General features: G+C 36.0%; 1 pseudogene; it reads right to left on the bottom strand.

The window, feature by feature from the left end:
• Nucleotides 1-8003: 8003 nt before the first annotated feature.
• Nucleotides 8004-8584, bottom strand: LOC106982945 (ORM1-like protein 2; annotated as a pseudogene).
• Nucleotides 8585-13884: the final 5300 nt, after the last annotated feature.

The raw sequence follows: 13884 nt of genomic DNA on the forward strand, positions 1-13884 counted from the left end.
TTCCCCAGACTCCGCTCCTTTCGAACACTCTAAATTTTAAAATGAACAGATAATAATCCTTAATTAAAATAATTGGAATAAATAAACAAGAATATTTACAAAGGAAATGTGAGTCACACTGAATAAATTATGACTGAGACATACATCTTTGGTTAGTACTAGACGTCAACTACATGCAGCACAGTAAGATACGGCAGAAAGTAGGTTGTAACATAATTTACAAATGACTAAAACTTTCCTAAAATTTACAAATGACTTACAAATTTCCTGAAATTTGGAAATTTAAGGTATCTTGACATGTTAATTATGAAGCTTCTGCTTACATAAGAGACAGAGATTGAGAATGAGAGAGAGAGAATGGGAGAGATATTTAAAGTAAGGAATTGGCTTCTCCAAGATGTGCAGTTGGCAAGCTGCAGACCTAGAAGAATGAACAGTGTAGTTCTAATCTGAGTCCAAAAGCCTGAGAACAGATGGTGTAAATTCCAGTCTTAGTCCAAGGCCTGAGAACCATGAGAGCTGATGATGTGAGTCCAGTCTGAGTCCAAGTGTGAAGGTAGATGCAGACTGATGTTCCAGGCTGAAGATAGCCAGGAAGAGAAAGAGAACTCTTTCTTTCTCAGCCTTTTATTCAGTTCAGGTCTTTAGTGGATTGGATGTGGCCCAACACCATTGGGAAAGGCAATCTTCTTTACTCAGTCTACCAATTCTCATCTAGAGTCACCATCACAGATATACCCAGAAATAATATTAAGCTAAATGTCTGGCACACTGTGGCCCAGTCAAACAGATACATAAAATCATTGATCACAGTATCATAGAAGAGAGAAGCAACAAAATGATTGAGTGCATTCATGTGAGTCACATTGTCTGGTTTCATATATGGATCTCAAACTATGTAGTTATATGACTTTATTAACACTTGGAGGTTAAAAGAGGAAGAGGTTTACAACGATATTTACTTACACTTGGTGTTTAAAACAAACATATATATATATTTAAATAAGATAATAAAATGGAGGGGCGCCTGGGTGGCTCAGTTGGTTAAGCGGCCGACTTCGGCTCAGGTCATGATCTCTCAGTCAGTGAATTCAAGCCCCGGGTCGGGCTCTGTGCTGACAGCTCAGAGCCCGGAGCCTGTTTCAGATTCTGTGTCTCCCTCTCTCTGACCCTCCCCCGTTCTGTCTGTCTCAAAAATAAATAAACGTTAAAAAATTTTTTAAAAAAATAATAAAATGGATACATTTTAAATTTAGAAATAGTTTTTTTCATTATTTCATAATTAAAACTCTATAACTAATTTACACTTCTAGTCATGAGACTGTAATAACAATCAGACTAGACATTTCAAACTAGACAAATAACTGAAGGAAAAAGCACAAAATAAATGTTTTTAGATGTTGGACAGCATACAGTTCAGGACCATGATCTATGAGTAAGGATGCTAAATAAGATAAGCTTCACAATTATGCCAACTTTCTGCCTTGAGGCATTTTCCAAACCACAGTATGTATGTGAGGACAGTTGCAACATATAGAACATGCTGCCTTGTTAGGATGAGATCAGAGTGAGAAATTACACAGATACCTAAACATTTTAGAATGAAATGCTGGTGATAAGGCAACTAGGCAGGGAAAAAGATTTGTATATAAGAGCCTTCCCTTGAGTTTTGGGCTAGATCTCATGCATGCCTACTCTTTGCATGAGTCCAGAAAAAGAACAACTATTGGGAACAAAACAACTACTGGCATAAGAACAAGTATCCAAGGACTGTGAGATGAGTATCCCTGGAACTCCTAGAAGACAATTGTGTTGAAAACAATCATAATGGAAGGGCACACTGAGCATTCAGCGATCAGCAGGGGACCCCGAATTCAGTAGAGACCACAGAGACCCCTTCCCATAGTGTTGGGACTAAACTAGACTAGAAGCAAACTCTACATACAAGTGAATACTACATACCTAACACAATCTAAAATAGTCTTCAAAAAGGTCAAGATAATTGCCAAGTAAATTGATTTCCTGCCATGATAAAACTCCCACTCCAGTCCAGTGGTATACTATCCATAATGATTGGTGTACATCCAAAATTATATGCAAAGAAGCAAGGCTGTGTGATTCATAAAGATGAAATTTTTTCTTGATCAATAGCGCTACCCAGAAATCGCTGAAAAGATTGAAATAGCAAGCAAGGACATTAAAGCAGTGGTTATAAAATAATAAAACCTATTAAAGAAAAGATGAACAGGATGTGAAACAAGGAATTTAGTGGTAAATGGAACTTTTAAAAAGTAATCAAATGGAAAAATTTAAATTAAAATATGAAATCTGAAGGGGAAAAAGTCACTAGGCAGGATTACTAGTATGTTAGTGTAAAAGGAAAGAGAGAACACGATGCCAGAGAAATAGAGATTATATCAAAGGAAGTACAGTGTGTAAAAATTGTGGAACCGAATGAACAGAGCCTCATTGATTTGTGGGAAAAAATACAATTTTATATGAAATTTTAGGTACATGCATGGAATTTTAGGTGCGGAATGTAGGTGGGCAGAACAAAGATTTTAAAAATTACTGAAAATGTTCCAGTTGTTTGAGAAGCATAAACTTGCATAGTCAAGAAAATCCACAAGTCTCAAGTAAGATAAACATAAAATGACTCATGGGAAAATCATAATCAAAAGGCTGACAATTGGTAATAAGGATCACATCTTAAAAGCAGAGAAATGAAAATATGGATCATGGACAGGTTAAAAGTGACAAGAAAAGACTTATGTGAAACTGTGTAAGCCAGTAGACACAGAGATAAAATCTTAAGTGACTGATGGAAAACAAAGCAGAAAAACAAAACAACAAACCTTGTCAACCTAGAAGTCTGTTCAAGTAAGAAAATCCTTAAATTGAAAGAAAACTATGTAAATTTTCAAACAAAAACTGAGAGTATATATTGTTAGCAGACCAGGGCAATAAAACTGTTATAGAAAGTTCTTCAGGATTTCACACAAAATTTGGACCTATATAGGGAAATAGAAAACATCAGAAATTGTAAATATACGAAAAATATATAAATATTATGTCCAGTTTCTTCATTCTTTCATTATCTTCTCTGAAGATAATCCAATATGTAAATCAAACATTATGACAGAATATTGCAGTTTAAAATATATATAAAAGTAAAATGTGTGTTTTAAAGTATAAAATACGATACAAAAATAACAATAATAAGTAAAGAGATTGGGAGAAGCTTTCGGAGGTGATGGATAAGTTTAGGCATAGATTATGGTGACAGTTTCATAGGTACATACTTCTCTCCAAGCGTCCAAGCTCATCAAGTTGTGCGCATTAAATAAATGCATCTTTTTGTATATCAATCATAAGTCAATATAATGTTTTTAAATAAATATGTGATAACACTATCACAAAAGATGGGAGATAGAAAAATAAAACTTTAAGATTCTTAAAACAAAACATCTAGGGATGTGTGTAGCAATATGGATTAACTTCAAAAAAGAATATGTTGAGTAAAAGAAAACAGACACAAAAGAGTGCACCCGATGACTTATTTATATGATGTTCCAGAAAAGGCAAATCCAGGCAGTAGTGAAAACGATCAGAACAATGTTGAGAAAGAGAGTAGGGTCAGAGGGGATGATGATTTACTGGAAATATGCGCAAAGGAGGTGTGTGAGTGACAGACATATTCTAATGTCTTGATAGGTGCATTTAAGTTTATTTATTTGTTTTGAGAGAGAGAGGGAGGGAGGAGGAGAGAGGCAGAGAGAGGATACCAAGCAGGCTCCACACGCTCATCGCAGAGCCCTGACTTGGGACTTGAACTCACAAACTGTGAGATCACAACCTGAGCCGAAATCAAGTGTTAGATGCTTAACTTAGGTGCCCCAGAAATAACTAATTACTTAAAACATACGACTTAGATATTCTCATTCTTGCTTTATCTCCAACCCCCAACTGCAACCCTGCCAATACCTGAAATATTAGATGATTTAGAAAGCATATTGAAATACACAGAAACTTTGAAAATCATCTAGTTTATTTCAAGAGTAATTAAATAATATTCTTTATCTCATATACAAAAAGATTCCTGGAAATGATAAAGGTGTAATCTCAATACCCATTACATTCACACAGTTTTGCTCTCCTTAAATAAGCATTAGCTCCAAAGAATCATTAACGTGGGAATAAAACTTGACACTGAGTTTAGGACATTATTGTAATTTCCTGTACAAACACAGGGGCTTATAGTATTGTTAATACAAGTTTGCATTTACTCTGCTGGCCAGGGTACTGGCAATTTCCCTTAATTATAAAAAGTCCTTATGTTTAGAGCATAATGCACATAAGGACAAGGCAAAATGTTAGCAATTAATTCTTAAGTAGGAAGCCATGTGGGTACAATGCAGCATGAGTTATTCCACAGTATTTCAAATCCCACAAAGGGGCACTATCATCAAGAGGTTCAAAATAACTGGCTTCAAACATATAGTTAAAATTAATACAAATGTACTGCCTTTGGAACCCAGTGTGAGCTGCATGAACCATTTTAGACAAATACTTAGCCTAATCTTACACCAACTGTAAATCATGGACTTTTCTCTTTTCAACTCTAAAAACTGTGGCTTGATTTTCTAGTGAGCAATTCTAGCATTCTTAAAATTAAAATTTTAAAGAAATGGCATGTTAGTCTAAAAAAGATAAAAAAATTGTTCAGCTTGCCAATAATTTGTCTCCCATACTAATTTCTTAATGGAGGTGGCCTGACATTTTTTAATGAAACATAAGGTTGTTCAATTTTTCCTCTCTTCAGACAATAGGTGGTCCTTCTTTATCATTGGAGCAATTTTTTTTTCAGATTAAATGTGCCAAGAGTAGAACTTAGTCTGTGCACACATTACAAATATCATTTTTCCATTAATAAAAAATATCATACATATAAAGCTAAAATAATATTTCTGTGAAAGTATATGAGCATAAACATAACATAATATGTGGCGATATTATATGCAACAAAGATTTTAAAAAGAAGAAGCAAAGATGGAGAGAATAGTATACAGAAAGGAGATAGATTTTAAATGCATATATGTTTACTTAAAAACAAATAAAAAGATAATTGAGATCAGAATGTAATCATTGTTTTCTGTATACTTTTCTAAAGTTGTTGATCTTTGGATTAGTTTCCTAGGTCTTCTGTACAAAGTACTGCAAACTGGGTGGCTTATTACAACAGAAATTTATGCTACCACAGTTGTGGAGGCTAGAATCCAAAATCAAGGTAGAAGGAAAGGTCATACTCTCCTATTTAATGATATTATTTTTCCTGCTTCTCTCCTAGATTCTGGTGGTTACCAACAATATTTGGAATTCCTAGGTTTGTATTTTTGTTATTCCAATTTCTATTTCCATCTTTACATGGCCATCTTCTGTATGTGTTTGTGTCTGTGTGTGCATGCTTCTAAATTTCTCTCTTTTTAAAAGGTACCAGTCATACTGGATTTAGGGCATACTCTGATCCAGTATGACCTCATCTTAACTGCATAGACCCTAATTCCGAAAATCATCTTGTTCACAGGATCTAGGGGACATGAATTTTCAGGGGACAATACTGAATCCAATACAATCATAAACAAAATATTTTTAATGTCAACTCTCTTTAAAGAGATAATCTCATTCAATGGAGTATTTGGAATTATGATATTGTGACTTTTACTCATCTATTTCATTGTTCATTTGCAAATATTTATAGAACACTTACACAGTGATAGTTGCTGTGTTTACTCCTGGTGGTAAAAAAAAAGTAGATAAACAAATAAGAAAAATACACAACTTACTACTATGTTAAGTCTTAAGTTTATCATTATTGGCTCTGAAAAATAGATGTTACCAAATTGTTAAACATGAAATATTCAATGTCATTTCTACAATGGAAGTGTCCCATGTAGGGTTCTCTTTTATTCCATATGGGCCATTTAATGCTTCACTGTCAATTTCTTGGGTTTACCCAAGAAATGATTTACTCATTGTTCCTTAAAAAAGGAATGATCACAACAGTAGCAATCCCACCTTAGAGATAATAATGATCTGATGACATTATGACAGTATTTAGCAGAAAAATAAGATTAGTCAAATTTTTCCCTAAAACATAACACCCCACATAGATACCATGTGCAAACTATATATATATTTAAAATATAAATGGGGCGCCTGGGTGGCTCAGTCGGTTAAGCGGCCGACTTCGGCTCAGGTCATGATCTCTCAGTCCGTGAGTTCAAGCCCCGTGTCAGCTCAGAGCCTGGAGCCTGTTTCAGATTCTGTGTCTCCCTCTCTCTGACCCTCCCCCATTCATGCTCTGTCTCCCTCTGTCTCAAAAATAAATAAACGTTAAAAAATTTTTAAAAATAAAATAAAATATAAGCAATATGAAACTCTATTACCTGCTAAGTTCTCAAACTCAGATTTTGGTAATAAAATAGCTAGAGCTAATTAGGCTAATTTTCAACCAATTTCTGGCTCATCATACAATGATTTTCTAAATATGCTGTGGAAGTCACTGTATTCCAGGTATCTGCAATGACTATTAAACACAGACATTCTGTAGCCTGTGGCCTAAGACTACTAACTTATTGATTCAGAATCTTTGTTGATAAGTATAACAATTTGCATTTAAATTAGTTCTCTAACAGATTCTTCCATTAAAGCTTAAGAACCATTGTTATAGCTCATAAACAGCATTACTCAAAAGGAAAATAAGCTCTTCCAACATGGAATGTTATAGCATGGAAAAACTGAAATGGGGTAAAGGGGTTAGGAGAGAGCAATTGGAAGGGTGTTTGAACAAATGGTAGGAAAGAAATAGTTATAGGGTGGGTGAGAAGAATTGGCAAGGAAGGCGATCTTAAATCTTTGTTGGTGAGGTAAAATGCCCAAAAGTCATAGTCAAATATTGATGAAATGTTATCTTACCTATGGGCAAAACCCAGAGACACACACATTTTTTTATTTTGGCATGAGATTTTTTACTAGCATTCAGACTAATTTAGTTTCTTGAAACCTGACCAGTTTTCCTCCTTAGAAGTGAAGTGACCTCACCTATCTATGAAGAATATAAAAGGACAAATTATGAGCTTACTCTAGTGGCTATAACCTTATTCCTCCATTTATGGAAATTTACTTGAAACACTAAAATATTCCTCCAGAAATCTAAGGTCAAGTGAAATCAAGGTAAAAATGTCATATTTAGCTAATGTTACCCAGCCCTCCTGCAAACGTGTTTTACCAAGTTACATTTCAGTTATTATATATTGAACAGCAAAAAAGTCCCTCCATTTCTCAGACAATGGGGCCAAAACAAGAGAAGCAAAAATTCCAGCTAAGTTTATAAGTGGCAAAGTGGCTCAGCTGAGGGAATTTCAGCGGAATGGACACACTCAATGGTTCTGTATAGCCTGTAGGAATAATTTGTTAAGACCTTCTGATCTGGCCTCTGCTTATTTCTCTTAACTATGTCTCCCAGTTCTCTTGATAAGCACCTTATCATCTTAGTATACTGAAGTTAGCCCTGTCCATCTCCTGAGCACATGCTGCATCCGTTGCCTAGAAGGTTCTTTCTATTTGCCTGTCTCAGAGCTACACATTTTTTTCAGAAAAAAAATATCTTTATCATAAAGAAAATACAAAGCAAGACAGAGAAGGAGGAGGGTGGTGGAGTGGGGGGAAGATCTGGAAAAAAGATGTCACTAAACATGCTGCCCAAATATGGTTTCCTGCTATGGAGGAGAGTGTTTTGTCCCTTATCCCAACTGCATTTCCTGATTCAAAGAACACTGCTCCTAACAGGGCTGGGCCTAGGGAGCCCCACTTTACAACATACTGTCTTCCAGGGAGTTTGGAAAAGGTTGTATAGTTCTCAGGCTTTCAGCATATAGAAGGCAGCACGGAGAAGGCAAGGATGTTACAGCATCTTATTTCAGCTTCAACCCTAGCCCCATCCCTCAGTATTTGTTGATGCCAAAGGGACAGACCCTATGAAGTTGGGACAACGTAAGTAGCAGTAGGCTGAGCAATGAGGCATATTGACGAGGAAGTGAGCAGCATCAAATTGGTTTAGAAGCTAGCCAGGAGGCAGAGTACAATTGAAGAGATGCTGAAGAATTGCGGGAAAAGGTAAATTGGAATCCATAGTCCATCTCTTCCCAGTGTGCCAGTAGCAGAGCCATTCCTTCGTCAAGGGTCTCCAAGGGTGTCCCTTTCACCATATACAAGAAGACCTACATAGCCAAGTAGTGGATGATGTTGGTCAGGGTCAGGATCAGGACAACAGAAATGCTGAATAGAGCCATGTGCAGTAGTCCCACCACGATGATGTGGGCCAGCCAGATGCTTTGGTGATTCGCCACTCTAGTGTTGGGGTTTTCTTTGCTATGTGACACCCCCATATTTGCCTGCCAGTTTCAGAAGCCCAACTAACTTGAGGTTCAGCCCTCGCTTCTACACTTGTGTCTCCTGGAAGCCTGAGCTACACATTTTTTAAATGTTTATTTATTTCTGAAAGAGAGAGAGTATGAGTGTGGGAGGTGCAAAGAGGGAGACAGGGTATCCCAAGCAGGCTCCACACTATCAGCACAGAGCCCAGTGCAGGGCTTGAACTCACAAACTGTGAGATCATGATCTGAACTGAAATCAGGAGTCAGACCTTCAACCAACTGAGCCACCTAGGTGCCCCCTGAGCTACACAGTTTTAGTGGCGTCACTCTGTTATAAACTCTTTAAAATTCTTAAACATTGCAGTTGAAAACTATGCATAACCTTTTACACACTCATATTTTACCTTTTCTATATCTCTGTTAAAACATTTAATTATGTGAGTTATTACCACATCTCTCTTTTCTGGTAGCCTGATTGTTTCCAATGGTAGCTTTGCTTTCTTTATTTTGACACTTGGGTCTATATCTTTGTAGCTCCTGACATTTTTGAACTTTATCGGAATCCTGTGATTCTGGAAGAGAGCTACAGTTAGAGAAAGCCCCTCACCTTTCTGTGTTCTGGAAACAGCTTACTGGGAACAACCATTCTTCACCATAAGATTTAGATAAAACTTAATGATGCCCTTCCCTTTTGCTTCTCTATGCCAGCCCTCCAAATTCTCATCTCTTGCTCATAAAAATTAGCTGAATCTCTTGTGCTCACTGATCAATCAGAACAAAATGCTCCTCAACAAAACTTTTCTTAAGTTGCTCTCTTCCCAAAGCTTGTGAAATTTGACCCACCTTCAGCAGCACACAACTCCTCCTTGATAGCCTTTCCTGGAATAGGCTACCTAAGAGAAAAGACTCGCTTTCTCTCTACCCTATCTTGCCATTCACTACTTTTGCTTCTCCCTGGCTGTTCACTCCTCCCTATAAAATAAAAGCCCCTTTACTCTTGGTCAGAATATTCTCTCTACTGCAATCATCCCTCTGAATTGTCTTTCCTTACATAGATGTGGATTCATTTCTTATTTGATAATGCTTAATAAATATTTTCATAGATTGATGAATTAAAGGTAAATGCATCTTTTACCACTGCCTCTTCAAATTTTCCACACTTTTTTTCTAACAAACATACTGTCATGAACCTCAAAACTAATCAATATATCCTTATGTTTAATTGACCTCCTTACCCATACCTTTAGTTTACTATGGCTGCAAGTGTATGCTATCTCTGTTCCATTTCTGTTGTACTGGTTTTGACTATGATCATCTCCTCGTTAGACAAACCACAGTAGCTTCCAACTCACTCTCCCTTTTTGAATCTCTTCCTCTTTACATTAATTTTTGCCCCCTTAGTCATCTTTGCAAAATAAAAATAGTTCCTTCTGTGTCATTCCTTATGGAACAAACTTAAATGGCACTCTGTAACCTATAGGAAAAAGTTCAAACTTATTGTCTTATTATAGAGAGAGATTAATTGTTAGACTGGCAGATCCCATTCTGCTCTTACTGCTGTTTGTGCTTGAACAATAATTTTATGGACTTCCTGTCCATCATAACCCCAGATCACTCTTGTATGCTTTCATGTGTTATATAATTTGTGTTATTTACCTGATGCAAGTTATTTGCTTAGGAAGTTCATGCCTAGAAAACCCCTATTCTTCTGAAAATTGAGTTCAAATTTTGCAGTTCATGGGTTTAATCCCTGCGTCGGGCTCTTTGCTGACAGTTCAGAACCTGGAGCCTACTTTGGATTCTGTGTCTCCCTCTCTCTCTCTGCCCCTTCTCCTGCTCACACACACATACTGTCTCTCTTTTTCTCTCTCAAAACTAAATAAACATTTAAAAGGTAATAAATAAAATACATACATAAATAAAAAGAAAATAGCATGGCAACGATTAGAAGAAAAATCAGTTTTCCCATAAATATGCATTTTTAAAATTTTTCTAATTTTGAGTAACCATTTTATTCATAACATTCTGTCTCAATCTCCATAAATAAAATGTAGTTTCATATGGTTTTATTCATAACATTCTGTCTCAATCTCCATAAATAAAATGTAGTTCATATGGTAAATATGGTATAAAATACTGCATATTTCTTTATTACATAATTTTAAAGATACAATTTTAATTGTTAAATCTTATTAAATTAGTTACTAATCTGATACCACAACACATTGATTTAAATATTTCACATCTGGTAGACATTTGCATTGTTTCTGAATTTTTACTAATATACATACAACATTATGACATCTGCATAAATTAGTAGTCAGTTACAAGTAAAAGAAGAATGGTCTGATTTTATAAATTTAGAGCATATTAAGAAGTATACCAATATATTATACATAAGAATACATAGGAGGGAGTGTCATAAATTAAAAAATATAAATGTGATATATATTATTATATTTGCTATAATATGTATGCCTCCATCAATAAACACTTGACTGACATATGACTATGTGTGTGTGCTTGCAAGTGTGTATTTTTCTACATGCAATTTTTTCCCTCTGGTGTGTATTCTGTTACCTTGAGTCACCTACTGCTTTAAGTAATAGGTTAACTTATATTCACCCTAGCTCTACCTTTTTTCATATATAAATGCAATAAGAAAATTAATCCTGGATGTAAATAATATAAAATAACAAAGGGGAAAGTATCACCTGGTCTCTTAGACTAAGCACTAAATTTTAAGGCTCTTAGTATATATAACCTTACCTCAGGTATTTCTTGCACTTGTAAAGATCAAGAAATTTAGCAATCATTATTATGTTATTGTTTGTATGTTTATTAGACCTCATGCTGCCTGGTTCTCCTTCACAGTGATGTCTCCATTTGCTTGCTATTCTATCCCAGTCTCTGAAACTTGTAGGGCTTCAATACTTATTTGCTGAATAAACTAATAAAGCCTACAAATTAATTTGGGAAAAAGTGAAATTCATGCTTTCAAATTAGAGTAAAATTTAATATTGAGTTCCTCTCCACCATAGGTAAGAATATGTTCCTAATGTGTTGAAACTGTTTAATATTGAGATACTACACTATCATGTCAAGATATTCCTGTAAGTTACTACATCTTTTATTTTAAAATTTTTTAACATGAAATTTATTGTCAAATTGGTTTCCATACAACACCCAGTGCTCATCCCAACAGGTGCCCTCCTCAATGCCCATCAACCACTTTTCCCTCCCTCCCACCACCATCAACCCTCAGTTTATTCTCAGTTTTTAAGAGTCTCTTATGCTTTGGCTCTCTCCCACTCTAACCTCTTTTTTTTCCCTTCCCCATGGGTTTCTGTTAAGTTTCTCAGGATCCACATATGAGTGAAAACATATGGTATCTGTCTTTCTTTGTATGACGTATTTCACTTAACATAACACTCTCCAGTTCCATCCATGTTGCTACAAAGGGCCATATTTCATTCTGTCTCATTGCCAAGTAGTATTCCATTGTGTATATAAACCACAATTTCTTTATCCATTCGTCAGTTGATGGACATTTAGGCTCTTTCCATAATTTGGCTAAGGTTGAAAGTGCTGCTATAAACATTGGGGTACAAGTGCCCCTATGCATCAGTACTCCTGTATCCCTTGGGTAAATTCCTAGCAGTGCTACTGCTGGGTCATAGGGTAGGTCTATTTTTAATTTTTTGAGGAACCTCCACACTGTTTTCCAGAGTGGCTGCACCAGTTTGCATTCCCACCAACAGTGCAAGAGGGTTCCCATTTCTCCACATGCTCTCCAACATCTATAGTCTCCTGATTTGTTCCTTTTAGCCACTCTGACTGGCGTGAGGTGATATCTGAGTGTGGTTTTGATTTCTATTTCCCTGATGAGGAGCAATGTTGAGCATCTTTTCATGTGCCTGTTGGCCATCCGGATGTCTTCTTTAGAGAAGTGTCTATTCATGTTTTCTGCCCATTTCTTCACTGGATTATTTGTTTTTCAGGTGTAGAGTTTGGTGAGCTCTATAGATTTTGGATACTAGCCTTTTTTCTGATATGTCATTTACAAATATCTTTTCCCATTCCGTTGGTTGCCTTTTAGTTTTGTTGATTGTTTCCTTTGCAGTGCAGAAGCTTTTTATCTTCATGAGGTCCCAATAATTCATTTTTGCTTTTAATTCCCTTGCCCTTGGGGATGTGTCAAGTAAGAAATTGCTGCATCTGAGGTCAGGGAGGTCTTTTCCTACTTTCTCCTCTAGGGTTTGGATGGTTTCCTGTCTCACATTCAGGTCCTTTATCCATTTTGAGTTTATTTTTGTGAATGGTGTGAGAAAGTAGTCTAGCTTTGTCCTTCTGCATGTTGCTGTCCAGTTCTCCCAGCACCATTTGTTAAAGAGACTGTCTTTTTTTCATTGGATATTCTTTCCTGCTTTGTCAAAGATTAGTTGGCCATACTTTTGTGAGTCTAGTTCTGGGGTTTCCATTCTATTCCATTGGTCTATGTGTCTGTTTTTGTGCCAATACCATGCTGTCTTGATGATGACAGCTTTGTAGTAGAGGCTAAAGTCTGGGATTGTGATGCTTCCTGCTTTGGTCTTCTTCTTCAAAATTACTTTGGCTATTCGGGGTCTTTTGTGGTTCCATACAAATTTTAGGATTAGGTGTTCTAGCTTCGAGAAGATTGCTGGTGCAATTTTGATTGGGATTGCATTGAATGTGTAGATAGCTTTGGGTAGTATTGACATTTTAACAATATTTATTCTTCCAACCCATGAGCACGGAATGTTTTTCCATTTCTTTATATCTTCTTCAATTTCCTTCATAAGCTTTCTATAGTTTTCAGCATACAGATCTTTTACATCTTTGGTTAGGTTTATTCCTAGCTATTTTTTGCTTCTTTTGCAATTGTGAATGGGATCAGTTTCTTTATTTGTCTTTCTGTTGCTTCATTATTAGTGTATAAGAATGCAACTGATTTCTGTACATTGATTTTGTATCCTGCAACTTTGCTGAATTCATTTATCAATTCTAGCAGACTTTTGGTGGAGTCCATTGGGTTTTCCATGTATAGTATCATGTCATCTGCAAACAGTGAAAGCTTGATTTCATCTTTGCCAATTTTGATGCCTTTGATTTCCTTTTGTTGTCTGATTGCTGATGCTAGAACTTCCAACACTATGTTAAACAAGAGAGGTGAGAGTGGACACCACTGTCGTTTTCCTGATCTCAGGGGGAAAGCTCTCAGTTTTTCCCCATTGAGGATGATGTTAGCTGTGGGCTTTTCATAAATGGCTTTTATGATGGTTAAGTATGTTCCTTCTATCCTAACTTTCTTGAGGGTTTTTATTAAGAAAGTGTGCTGAATTTTGTCAAATGCTTTTGACAGGATCATATGGTTCTTATCTTTTCTTTTATTAATGTGATGTATCAGATTGATTGATTTGTGAATATT

Source organism: Acinonyx jubatus, chromosome A1, assembly GCF_027475565.1.
Source record: "Acinonyx jubatus isolate Ajub_Pintada_27869175 chromosome A1, VMU_Ajub_asm_v1.0, whole genome shotgun sequence".
In the NCBI taxonomy this organism is placed as follows: domain Eukaryota; kingdom Metazoa; phylum Chordata; class Mammalia; order Carnivora; family Felidae; genus Acinonyx; species Acinonyx jubatus.